Source organism: Boleophthalmus pectinirostris, unplaced genomic scaffold, assembly GCF_026225935.1.
Source record: "Boleophthalmus pectinirostris isolate CB_2022bp ecotype Guang Dong unplaced genomic scaffold, ASM2622593v1 HiC_scaffold_23, whole genome shotgun sequence".
NCBI classification, from domain to species: domain Eukaryota; kingdom Metazoa; phylum Chordata; class Actinopteri; order Gobiiformes; family Gobiidae; genus Boleophthalmus; species Boleophthalmus pectinirostris.
In genome coordinates this window covers 12,421,829-12,435,060 of record NW_026571207.1, presented here as the reverse complement: position 1 = coordinate 12,435,060, position 13,232 = coordinate 12,421,829, and the positions used below count along the sequence as shown (strand labels likewise).

Below are 13,232 nucleotides of genomic sequence, written 5' to 3'. Positions count from 1 at the left end.
AACGTGAACACATGGATATAAATATTTAGGTGCGAGCCAAACTGCCGACAGTGTTCACAGTCCAGTTGGCAGTTACTAAAGGTTATTGCAGTGTAAGCCATTAAAGAAAGATTTATCTTACTTATAAAAATATGCAACTATGTGCAGAAAAAAGAACCTAGCGTTTGGACCTGCTTGTAGTACGCGTGGGTCCTCTTCAGCTTCAGAGTCCCATCGGTCAACTGGAGACAGAACTGTTTGTCCGCACAGGCCTGCAGGAGGGTGTGGTCTGTGTGCTTGAAGGGGCATTTGATTTCGACGCAACCATTTCCACAGCACATGGAAGTAATCTTTGAGTTTACAATGTATCTTGCCATATTTTCAAAATTACCTGCACTAGCAATGTTACAATTTTTAGATGAAAAAACCTGCAGGTGTCATTAACAAATACATAAAAATTTAAAAAAGGGATGTGACATTAAAGGCACACAGTGGAGGGTTTGCCTGTTTACCTCTTTGCCTCGAATGTTCCACAGTAAGGCATCATACTTGATTAAATGGTCTTGTCAAAGCCTGATCCTGTCAGATCTCAGATGCTAAGCAAGCAAGCAAGCCTAGTAGTATTTGGATAGGAGACCGCTGGGAAAATCAGGTGCCACAGGGGGTCACCACTCGCAAAAAAAAAAAAAAATGTTGTTGTGTCCTTGGGCAAGACACTTCACCCACAATGCCTAGTATGAAAGTGGTGTGTGCGTGAGTGATGGTGGTGGTCGGAAGTAGCTTGATTCATCAGCCGGTTTCACTTTGTGGAAACCGTCTGACCTCTGACCTTAGGATTCATTCGCTCGATGGTAGGCGGGTACTTTTGGTCATGACGTGTGTAATGTGCCAAATCCCGCAGGAAGAAATGCAACAACGTCTTTCCCCTTGATAAAATTCACCAAACATTGTCTTTGTTCGGGCTTTAAATCCTCGACCTCCGGAGTTGTTGCCAACACAGAATGTATGGCTTCGTCTACATTCATCTCGACCGCTTTGTTTACTGTTGTGCTGTTCCACAAAAGACCCAAAAAGGCACTTGAGTTTGACGTCATGGCTTCACACCTTTTTACTGATAGGTTGGTGCGCGGTCTACAACTTTGGGGGTTCTTGCAAACCGTCTAGTGTATTCCCATTCCTAACCTAGTCACTGGAGAGAAATGAAATTGAGCAGAGGCACTATGTGGCGTCAGCCTGGCTAGGTCACAAGGGCTGATGGTGCAGATTGGCAGCCTCGCTTCCATCAGTTTGCCCCAGGGCAGCTGTGGCTACAACGGTAGTTTGCCACCATCCAGTGTGGAGTGATGGAATAATGATCTGTAAAGCGTCTCTGAGTGTCCAGAAAAATGCTATACAAAACATTTTACCTCCATAGAGACAAGCAGGACCCCACACACAGTAAGAATCTTTTTCATAAGAAAGAAAAAAAAGCACCTGTAATTTCATAAATGCAAAACAGACACATATTGTCTCGTACTGTGGAGCATTCCAGGCAAAGCAACGACATCTCCATGGAAACAAGCATGTGCCAGAGCCCCCAACAAAAAAAATACCTTTTAATGTCCCTTTAATAATAGATAAGTTATAGAAATCTATCTAAATAATTGCATTTACATCATAATTTATTCATACAAACCTAATAGTGTAATCGTATTATTGCATAACACCGCTGGCACAGAAAAGTTAAAGTCATAATTTTACATAACACAGAATAGATGATATGAAGTAGCCCTTAGCTTAACCCGTACAACTATGATACGTCTCCATGTAAACTAATGAGAGCCCAGAGGATTAGCATGGAGGCTGTAAGCTCGTCATGCTGAAACTTTAATAAGCGTTCTGCTACACTGCATGCTGGGTAATAGACAGGGGTCTCCTCAACAAAGAAACGATCTTCTATGAATAACTATCTATGGATCTGTAGAAGCTAGAAGTTCAGTTTGCTCTGATGAGAACGAAGTCCAGTTTTTAATATCCCGTGTAAGTAAGTAAGTAAGTAAGTAAGTCACGCTTTCACAGACATTTCTGTGTTGTTATGGGCTACTACTTGAGATGCCTATCTAATAATTATGACTCTATATATATTGCTCTATACATTTATGCATAAATCTATAAGAAAGATGAATTATTAGGAGATTCCCATGCTAACACTATTGCTATTAAAGGAGACAAGTTATGCTCTCATCATTGAAAAAGTGTTTTGTTTCATCGTGATTTTTTTTTAGTAAAAGTTTGGATTCTATGTAATTAATTGTAACTATGATTAAAACTACATTGCTTTTGTCAGGTATCTGTGTAAAAATGAGTCATGCTGCTAATCAGGACTGGGTGTCAAGAAGTTGCTGATACGATACATGCCTCAATACATAGGCCATAATATGTTACATAGCAAAATACATTGCACTTTTGATTCGATTCAGAATATTTCAAATCGATTCGATACGGTTTAATTTAATTAAATTATTGCTAAATGATGGCCATGATACTAAAAGTCTTTGTCAAACCATGTCTTGTGCAAAGTTAATATGAAACATACCCATTTTAATCATCAAAACAGTGAAAATGTCAAATGTGTTACATAAAAGAGTTTCCTTCCTCTGATCAAGTAACAAAACTGTAGTGCCGTAACAAAATAATTTAGTAAATTATACCTAAAAATACTCTACTCTCGATACAGTTATACAGCAGCCCACGATATCAGTACTGTATCATCACATTAAATTATACGATATATCGATATTTCAATATTTTTATATACCCCTACTGCTAATTTGTGTTTTGAAGTGAATCAGTACCCACTATTGCCAGTACAGAGCGTTAGATTATTAAAAGCATTCTATCAGAAACTGTGCTGAGGGATAGGTGTTTAAAGGCATTTTTAAAAGTCTGAAGAAATTATATTATGGAGTCTATAAGTGTGAATAATGCTTTATGTTTTTTTTTTTTTTTTGCATAAAATATAAGCACTAAACATCCCAAAGAATAGACATGTGTAAAATCCCTCAGTCGTCCAGGTAGGATACATGGCAAAAGAAGAAATTTAATATTTGGTCGAACACGTCAGCTCATCCAAGCTGCTTCTTCAGTTTTGGTCGTAATATAAGATATAAGGAAGTGTCCACCAGCATTCATGACTAGAACTGAAGAAGCAACTTGGATGAGCTGCGAAACGTATTCAACCAAATAAACTTTTGCCCAGTTGACAAATTGAATTTCTACTTTTGCCAAAGAAAAGACATAATGTAATATTCTTTAAATTGTTTCATGCACAATGTTACTTTTCTGGTTCTGTCTCTACGGACATGTTTTTGGCCTGAAATGTTCTGCAGTATGGCATTAACTTTTAACTAGCTTGCATTTATTAAATTACATGTGTTTTGTTGCTCAAAAACACCTTGAAAAACATGCTTTCTTACTTTGAGCAGAGTCTCTTCTCCAACGATTTAACCTGTAACTCGTCCTTGTGGAACGACCTGTTTGTCGTCATGGAGATTGGAGACATCTCTTGCAAAGTAATAACATCTCCATGGAGACTGAAAAACTACATATTGCACATTTAAGTCAATGTTCAATAAAATTTTCTTTTAATTTTTAAGCCTTAGAGACCAAAACACCAAAACAAGTTTACTCCGTAGATCTCTGTTTAGTTTTCGGTTCCAAGAAAAAGCTGTTAGAGAGAGACTGTTCCATCCTTCTCAGAACTGATCTAATAAGTCTGCTCTGAGTCCCACAGCCAAAGAACGAAGGGACTTTGTTATTACCATCATTCATCAAGACCCAGTGTAGTCTAATTGAGATAAACTAGTAACTACGGGGCTTTAAAGTTGCTTCCATGAGTTCTACAGCTCTTACCAAACAGTGGTAGTGGTTAGCAGCATCTTTTTCAAACTGACTTTTATTATTGTCATGCATGCTCCATTTTCTGCCCCAGATTGTGTCACTGGTTTGGTACACATCCCACTTTTGTAACTAACTTTTCTGTTGGAGGGTCTGCCACTGGATTGTCCGCATGGAGATGTTATTTCTTTACCTAGAATGTTCCACGGTATTGCAATAAACATATCTATCACTGTCAAAACAAACAAGTGAAGCGACAAATACTGCCACTATCTTTGTCACCTTTTGGCTGAGTTTCAGACTGCAGCCTGAAATGACGCAAATCCAATTTTTTCACCCCATGCAACCTGTACCTGATCTTTTAATGACAGTCTGAATGACACAGATCCAATTTTTTCAAATGCGACCTGAGCCACTTGAAAATGTGCTCCTAAAACGATACATATCAGATTTTTTGACATGTGACTTCAGTTTGAACGGCCAGGTCGCATTCATCCCACCTACACGTCAGGCTCGGAGTCTAAATTGGAGGGGTCTTATCGGAACCAGGCAGTGTCTGAAATGATTGCCAAAGAAATGGCCGAGCGCAGCTACAGGCGGTCCTGGCTCCAACGTCAACAAAAAATAAAGAGCCTGCGAGTCAAATACAAGGAGACTAAAGACTCAAACAAACGAAGCGGCCGTGGATGTGTAACCTGTCCATTTTACGAAGAACTGGGCCGTCTTTTGGGAGACAAGCTCAGCATTTAGGCGACTTCTGTAAACACTGAGCACGCTTGCTGTGTTTGACATCACTGTGTCCTCCAATGCACATGCGGGACACTTTTGGGGCGTTTAAATTTCACACTGGAGATCACAGACAAGTCACATTTAATTGGAAATGTGAACAACAACAAAAAAATCCAAATTGAGCATTAAGCCCTGCAGTCTGAATGTAGCCTTAGACACGTCTGATTAGTCCAGATAACAGTTCATGATCATTAAAATATTTAAAGAGGGGGTATTATGCATTTATGTTGTTCCCTCATCAAGAGCATGCCTGAAGAGGTTTTAGATGTCATCCATGCATGATTGAGTAATCTGATGATTTCTCCCAGGCCCTATTCAAACCCTCTTTATGGTTAGCAATAGATTCTGCCCACAAGCCTATGCTCCCACAGGATAAATATCCATAAATATACAAAAACATGATCGAAAACTGTAAACATCCTGATGCAATGTGCACTAGTTTAAAGAGCACTCTAAAGGGGGCGTGATTCCGTGCATAAAAAACAATAGTATAACTTATAAAACGTGTTAATTGGGGCTGGGTACCATTAAGTTGCCGATACAATACATACCTCGATACATAAGCCACAATACGATACATATCTCGATACAGTGTACTTTTGATTCAATATAATATATTTCAAATCAATTCGATATCGTTCAAATAAAAATAAAGGCTAAATAATGGCTGTGATACTAAAAGTCAATCAATCAATCAATCAAATTTATTTATAGAGCGCTTTTCATACAAAAAAATGCAACACAAAGCACTTTACAGAGAATAAAAATTTCACATTTCCAGCCACCCACGACCAACATTTTAATCATCAAAACAGTGAAAATGTCAAATGTGTTGCATAAACGAGTTTCCTTCCTCTAAATAAGCAACAAAACTGTTGCGCTGTAACAAAATAATTTAGCAAAAGATACTCTTGGCGATATATCGATACAACAGCCCATGATATCGATACTGTATCATCACATTAACCGATAAGATATATCAATATTTCTATATTTTTGCATAACCCTAGTGTTAATACGTTGTTTTTGGCGAATAAAGCAATAAAAGTTAACATGGTGATCCAAATATGTTATGTGTTAGCAGTTAATACCCCATAGAATTAAAATACCACCACCTTTTTAATGATGAATCTAATAAGACTGAAAAGGTAAAAATTTGACTTAATTAGCATGGTTGTTTAGTTAATGCACAATTGAAAACAACATAATTACACTCCAAAAAGCTAAGAAAAAAAATTTGTTTAGGACAATAGGATCTTTATGAAGTAGCCCTGATTTAGAGAGTGCGCCAAGTCCCAAAAGCCTCCTAAATTCTCCCCCTTTTTTTTTTTTTTACCTTATATATATTACCACTTTCAAATACCAGACAGTGCAAACTTTTCTGTTAAATCTTCAGGTCTCTGTCTTTCCCTGGTGACATTTTGTAGTGCTCACCTTTGCCTTTGGTCCAAATTGTTTTTACACTTCACTCTCTAAATCTATATAGCTCGTCTCTCTCCTCATCTCTCTTTTTTTTCTAACATCTCCTCCCTCTCCCCCTCCATCTTCTCCTTTCTTCTTGCCCCGTCTCTCTCCCACCCTCTCGCCTCTTCTCGTCTCATCGCTCTCCATCTCTCCCAATGCCCCTCTTTTCATCTTCTCTCTCTCCATTTTCTCTCTCTGCCTCTTTCTCTTCTCTCAGTTCGCTCTCTCCTCTCTTCGATCTCGCTTTCTACCTCCTCTCTAGGTCCTTCCCTTTTTCTTCTCCCTCTTCCCTCCTCTGCTCTCCATACTTTTCTCTCTCACTCTGTCTCTCTACCCCCTCTCCTCTCTCTCTCTGCCTCTCCCTCTTTCTCTCTCTTCTCGCTTTATGCCCAACCCTCTCCATCTTTTTCGCCACCTCTCTCCCTACCCTTTCTCCTCTATATCTCTCTACCCCCCTCTCCTCTCCCTCTCTCTCCACCTCTCCCTCATTCATTATTCTCTCTCTCCCTCTCTCTCTCCTTTCTAGCTCTCCCCCTCCCCTTACCCCTCTTCCTCACTTTCTCTATCTCATTTCTCTCTTCTTTCTCTCTCTCCCGCTTTCTCTCTCCCCTTCTCTCTTCTTTCTCTCCCTCTCCTTCTACCCCTCTACCTCTCTCTTTTTCTCTCTCCCTTTCTCTCTTCTTTCTCTCTCTCTCTCCCTCCTTCTACCTCTTTCTTTCTCACCCTTTCTCTCATCTTACTGTCTCCCCTTCTACCCATCTCTTGCTTTTTCTCCCTTTCTCTCTTCTTTCTCTTTCTCCCTCTACCCCCTATCTCCTTCTTTCTTTCTCTCTCCCTCTACCTCACTCTTTCTTTGTTCTCTCTCTCTTCCTCTGTCCCTCTCTCTCTCCCTCCCTCCCTTTACCCCTCAACCTCAGTCTCTCTCTCCCTTTCTCTCTTCCTTCTCTCGCTCACCCTCTACCTCTCTCTTTCTCTTGCTCCCTTTCTCTCTCCTTCCCTCTCTCTCCCTCTACCTCTCTCTTTCTCTCCTCCCTTTCTCTCTTCGTTCTCTCTCTCCCTCCTTCTGCCTCTTTCTTTCTCTCTCTCCCTTTCTCTCATCTTACTTTCTCTCCCCCTCTACCCATCTCTTGCTCTCTCTCCCTTTCTCTCTTCTCCCTCTACCATCCTACCTCTCTCTTACTTGCTCTCCCTTTCTTTCTCTCTCCCTGCACCTCTCCACCTCCCTCTTTCTCTCTGTCGTTCCTGTCAGCTCTGTTGGAGAGCCTCTATGTCCTTGTACTGTTGTACTGGCCCGGTCTCTGGGCAGACTTAATAAGAGCTCACAGAGGGGCTGCCTGGATATTGCAGGAGAATTTCTAATAATGTGGGATTCCAGAGCCGACAGGAGCCACAGGAGTCACAGAACATCCCTCTGGTCAGAGAGAGTCGGTGTTCACAGGCGTTTGGCGTTGCACGGTCTAAAGCTCGACAAGAAGAAATTGTACTTTGATAGTTTTCACATGCAATAGATTTACTCTTATTTGGGTAAGACTGTAATTTCATTATATGCAAAGAATAAATGAGTAGCTTGAGTATTAAAAAACTGACCTGTGGGCCTATGTGCTCTTCTTCTACTTCAGCGCTGCTTAATGGAGGGGACATCAACTGCTTGTCTCTATAAGATGACATTATTTTGCCTGGGATGTTCCACAGAATGGCATTAAAAAACATCTGAAGTGTGTCCATGGTGACAAGCAGGTCACACCGACAGGACAAGTCAGAGGTCAGATTTGGCAGCAGAGAGTAATAGAACCCTGGATGCCCCATACACTGTAATGGACATAACTAATACTTTCCAAATAACATTCCAAGCAACATTCCAAATAGGAAGTGCGAATGAGCACAAAATGGTTCCTTCTCTCTCTGTTACTGCTGCTATGGGGCTGCTCATTCTGGCCTTAAAATATTCATAATAATTAGGGGTGTAACGGTTCGTGTAATCGTGCCGAACCATTTCGGTACGGGACGTTCTGTTTGGTGCAGGGTTGTGCACAAATGAGTTCATACAATTTGTGTGTGTTTACATTCTGCCACCACATGTGTAGCTACATGAAAGGCTTGGCTCTTTAATATTCACGAAGGAACTCAACCGTGATTGGTGGCAGTGTTTCCTGCATTTCTTTATAGTTAGGGCGGCCGTCTTGGCAACAATTGCCCCCCACCTTGACTACGTCCCTAAGAACCACGTGAATCGTCGCAAAACTACGCTCGTCACGCCCCGGTCCTCACCTTTGCCAGCACAGAATCTCCGCTCTGTTGTTAGTTTAATAAACACACAAATAAACAACAAGCAAATGTTTTTGCATTTTGTTCCAATACTGTCCCAAAAATGAACCGAACCGTGACCTCAAAACCGAGGAACCATGATTTTTATGTACCATTACACCCCTAGCAATAACCTGCTTTTATTTCACAATTTTGTCCCTAAGTTAAGATATGAATATTAATAACAGACCAATCCAGGTTTGACTGACAGATTCATTTCTACGCTGCCACCCCCCTGAACCTTCAGCCTCACTCTTGATTGGCTCTTTGGGTTCATGCTCGGATTTGGGCCCCTTGCAACGCGATGAGTGACATCACACTCCCTTAGTCCACTTATACACTGCAAATGTCTCTGATCTGGACAAGATTTTAAAACTTATATCAGGTTATTCATCTTGTTTTCAGATTTATTATCTACTTAATAGTTCAGACACTGCTTAATTCTAGTCTAGAGGTAGTTTATTTTAAGATAACTTGTCAAGTAAAATTATCTTGCTGCATGGACAGATAATTTCACTACTTTTAAGTCATTTTCTGATAGATTTAAGTGTCTCAAATCTATCTATCTATATCTTACAGTCTTCTGGATGCACAGTGTCTTAAACTGATACTTAAAGACTTATTCCTCACTTTCTTTCTTATTGCTCACTGCTCACAACAACTACGCTGTACAAGAAGAACTTCCTGGTTCAAAGAAAATAAAAAATACTTTATAAAGCAAATGCAGATGACCCGCCTTAGAGCTGTTTTTACAATACAGGAACTATACTGGGGGAAAATAAATATTACATTATTACATGAAAAAACTGGCTACTTTTTTAGTGTCTTTGTATTCACTTTGGGGAGAGGAGTTTGGAGAGGAAAGAGGAAAATGTAATAATGTTGTAAAAGCCAGAGATGCAGCTTTTGGCCAAGTCTGCGCTCATCTGTTATCCTCTAATGAAACCACAAGAGCACGGTTTCACAGTAATACTGGAAGCATTTCTGCAATAGTGGTCGGACGTTTTATGGTTTTGTCAACCTTGTCAAGAGGAAATTTTAAGTAAGATGACGAATATCTGTTTAAAAAAAGCAAATACATCTAACTTTTTTTTTAAAAGATAAGAAAAAAATTAAAAGCTAGAATGTGTTTTTGGTCATTTGGTATTCAAATATAGAGCTTCTCAAAGTTAGGTCATGAAAGCTTGACTAAACCAGCCTCTTTACTTTTCAAAGTTACGTAATATCCATAGAGCAGATTATGTCTTATCCAGTTGCTATTTATCTTCCAAGCACAACAGCAACAGTGCTCCGCGCAATGTAATATATACTAGAGATTGACAGATATGAGTTTTTGAATGGACGATACCAACTCTTAATAATTCAGAGGACAAGATCCGATAAGATCTGAAGATATTTTTGGGCTGATATGTAAGGAATGTAAGGAGATTTTGCTTATTTTCCCCAATTTCTGTAATTTCAAGTCACCCACAGGCCTCTGTCATCATAAATCTTTAAGCAATCTGTATAGTATCATTATGTTCAAATAAAGTTCAAATAAAGCTTTATGCATATTCTTTATGTAGCTGGATGGCCAAAACAAAATATTAGCCAAAAGTGCAGATATCGGCCTGATAAATCGGCATATCTAATATACAACATGGATGATTATTGTTACTGTGGACTGAAAGTATGAGCTAATAAAAAAATGGGCTGTTTTTATAACTGACATGGCAACTATAAACACCAGATCCATTTTTACAGTCCTGATTATTTTGACATACGACAATACTGATTGAACTGTATATTTATCTGTGAAATTCATTAGAAGCATGTCTCCAATGTCAGAAGTATGGAGTAAGAAAGCTTTCAGAAATATTTGTGTTAGTCCTGGTGTAGTCTTGGTTCAGTCCTGGTTTAGTCCGTATGCGGGATAAAAGTCTGGCATCTCGATCAATGTTTCTTCTGCTCAATAAATAATGCCTGTGTATTTGTATTTGTATTTTTGACAGTAGAGCCATATCCGTGAATTTGTATTTGTACTGAAGAAAGCATAATCGTAAATTTTCATTTCGTGATTGTAATTCTTGATGTCGTAACTTTTCAATTCATATTCTGATGGATAAAACATACACACAATACATTTTATGTACGACTGGACTCATTTGAGAGTTTACAAATATTTATTTTGTGCTCAACTACAGACAAATGTGCACAGATTTCCCAAATATGCAGATATCCTATGCACACAAATATTTCTGAAAGCTTTCTTAGTCCATACAGAAGCCCCATAAGAACGTATTAAGTACTGCACCTTAAAATTAAAAGTGCATTGAGTAAATTTGGTAGCGCTTTTCCACCTTCAATGCACTCAAAGCTTTTTACAATAAGGAACCACTCACTCATTCACACACATACTATATTTTTTGGACTATAAGTCACACTTTTTTTCATGGTATGGGTGGTCCTGCAACTTATACTCCAGTGTGACTTATATATTAAAATTTTCACACTGAAGCCGCGAGAGGGTGCTCTAGGCTTGTGTGTCAGTATCTGCTCCTGTTACTCCTGTACCACTGTCACTTCGCACTCTACTGCGCATGTCTCCTGTAAAAATAGCCGCTGTCTCGCTGCAAATAGTGAAATATTCTGCTGAAAAATGGTAATCGAGCAGCAGAAATAAAGTTTGGAGTGATCGAGAAACTTGTGATTGACTGGCGGAAAAAAGTGGAGAAGGTGGGAGGGTGCGCCATGTAACTTTCCTGGAAGTCACTGGATGAATCAACAAAGTCTGAACTTCAGTGACAACCAAAACCATCCTGTTGGGATTCAGAAAGGCCGGAATAATTCTAACTGGAACTGATGATGAGTCTGACAACAGCTACACAGAAGAGGAAGCAGCGCTCTGTTTACATCATGGATCTATGGTTTATCTCCAGAGGAACAGAAGTGACGCAGAGGATGAATTCAATTACATACACATTAACATATTAACAGTTAACATATTCTGTTGTTATTACTATAACTTGCCTTTCAAGATGAAATGTTGGTTCCTGGTCTCTGATTTTACAAAGTACATTTCTCTAAAAAGTGCGACTTATAGTCCGGGGTGACTTATATATGTTTTTATCTTCTTCATTGTGCATTTTTTGGCTGGTGCAACTTATACTCCAGAGTGACTTATTGTCCGAAAAATACGGTACTCACACACTCACACACTCACACACAGGTTGGTTAAGTGTCTTGTTCAAGGACACAGCTACTATAGCATTCATCTGTGAGAGCTGTTGATGTTTAATGTCGAGAGGGGGATTCGAACCGCCAACCTTCAGATCAGTGGACAAACACTACCAACTACTTTTGCACCTTTTCTGGAGATTGTCCGCCACCTGCTTGTATGGAAAATGGTTCCTTGCTTTGCCTGTAATGCTCCACAGTATGGCATTAAACTCCATGGAGGCAACCAGGTGTTATACCGAGTTATAGGTCAGATCTGTGGAGAGGCAACACCTACCCTTCAATGTAATTTTGAACAATACGAACACCTGAAAAAATAAAGAGCACCTCAGAAAATAAAGGCTTGATAGATTCTCTGTGTCAGTGCCAGAAAAGTGACATAGTGCACCTTTAAAACTGTAATAATAATGTGACATCTCTAATCTTTACAAACTGAATACAGCTTATGCATATTTTTCTGGCTTGATCAGTTCTGTAAGTGACTGAAAATGGGTGCTAATTTCGTGGAGATAAATGTGACCGGTGCAGTCGTCCATAACATCACATCCAGTGTAGAGTTTGCCTATAAATAGCCTGAGCGGGTGAGCGTGTTTGGGGGAGGGGGGGATGATGCGTTCCGACTCAGAAGATGACCAGAGGAGTAGTACACAGCCTGGACATGTGCACTGGGCATGAAGAGGCAAATGTGAGGGAGATACAGCTGATTTTAAATGCCAGTACGATAAAACTAGAGTGTGTTATTAAAACTAAATATTTATATTAGCTTAATATAGAGGAATTGATGATTTAATGATACAGCTCATAACCAGGGTGGCTATACCTGCTTCTCAATTCCTGATCTCTAGAAGTGGAGCAGCAGTGGCTCTAGTAGAAACTGTTGTTGTGTCCTTAGGCAAGATACTTCACCCATATCGCCTAATTTGAATGTGGTGTGTGTGAGAGTTGGTCAGAGAGATGCATGGTGCAGATTGGCAACCTCGCTTCTGTGAGTCTACCCCATGGCAGCTGTGGCTACTAAAAGCCGCTACTTTTCTCTCACATTTTGAACCTTGAGGCTAATAAAACAATGCGGCTAGTACATGGACAGATTATTTGTTTGGCACTTTGTCCATTCATATATACGGGCTATGGTTTGGCAACACAGCAGATGCACACGCAGCCTGAGTGTAGAAAATGCTGCTGTCTGTGCAGGTAACACATGGATTAAGGTTAACATGAAGTTGCAACACTGCCTAGCGATATTGTCAGCACACTCCAACAGTTTATCGTCGTGTGATAAAATAAGTTATGATGCTAAATGAACATTAGTGAGTGGGATACAGCTTAATGACCCATATGCGTTAAATACAGGTGAGCCTGAAATCTACTGAAATCCTACAAGACACTGACATGATACAGACAGGACAGCGGCTCTTTCTGCAGGAGACATGTGCCGTAGAGCCCGGGGAGAGATGGGGGTGATGTGCCAGGGAAGATGCTTGTTTTGAACAGTTATTTTGCGCTTCATACACACACCCTCCTCATGGAAAATACAGATGATGTAGCTTTTAAGTTAAAGGCAATGGATGTGAATGTCGAAGAAGGAAATAGAGCTGCTGCACGTG

At 39.9% G+C, this 13,232-nt stretch overlaps 1 protein-coding gene across 1 annotated transcript in view; it reads right to left on the bottom strand.

Moving 5' to 3' along the window:
* Positions 1–13,232, bottom strand: part of prom1a (prominin 1a) — a 121,147-nt gene that overhangs the window by 48,004 nt on the left and 59,911 nt on the right. The gene's annotated exons all lie outside the window — the stretch shown is intronic.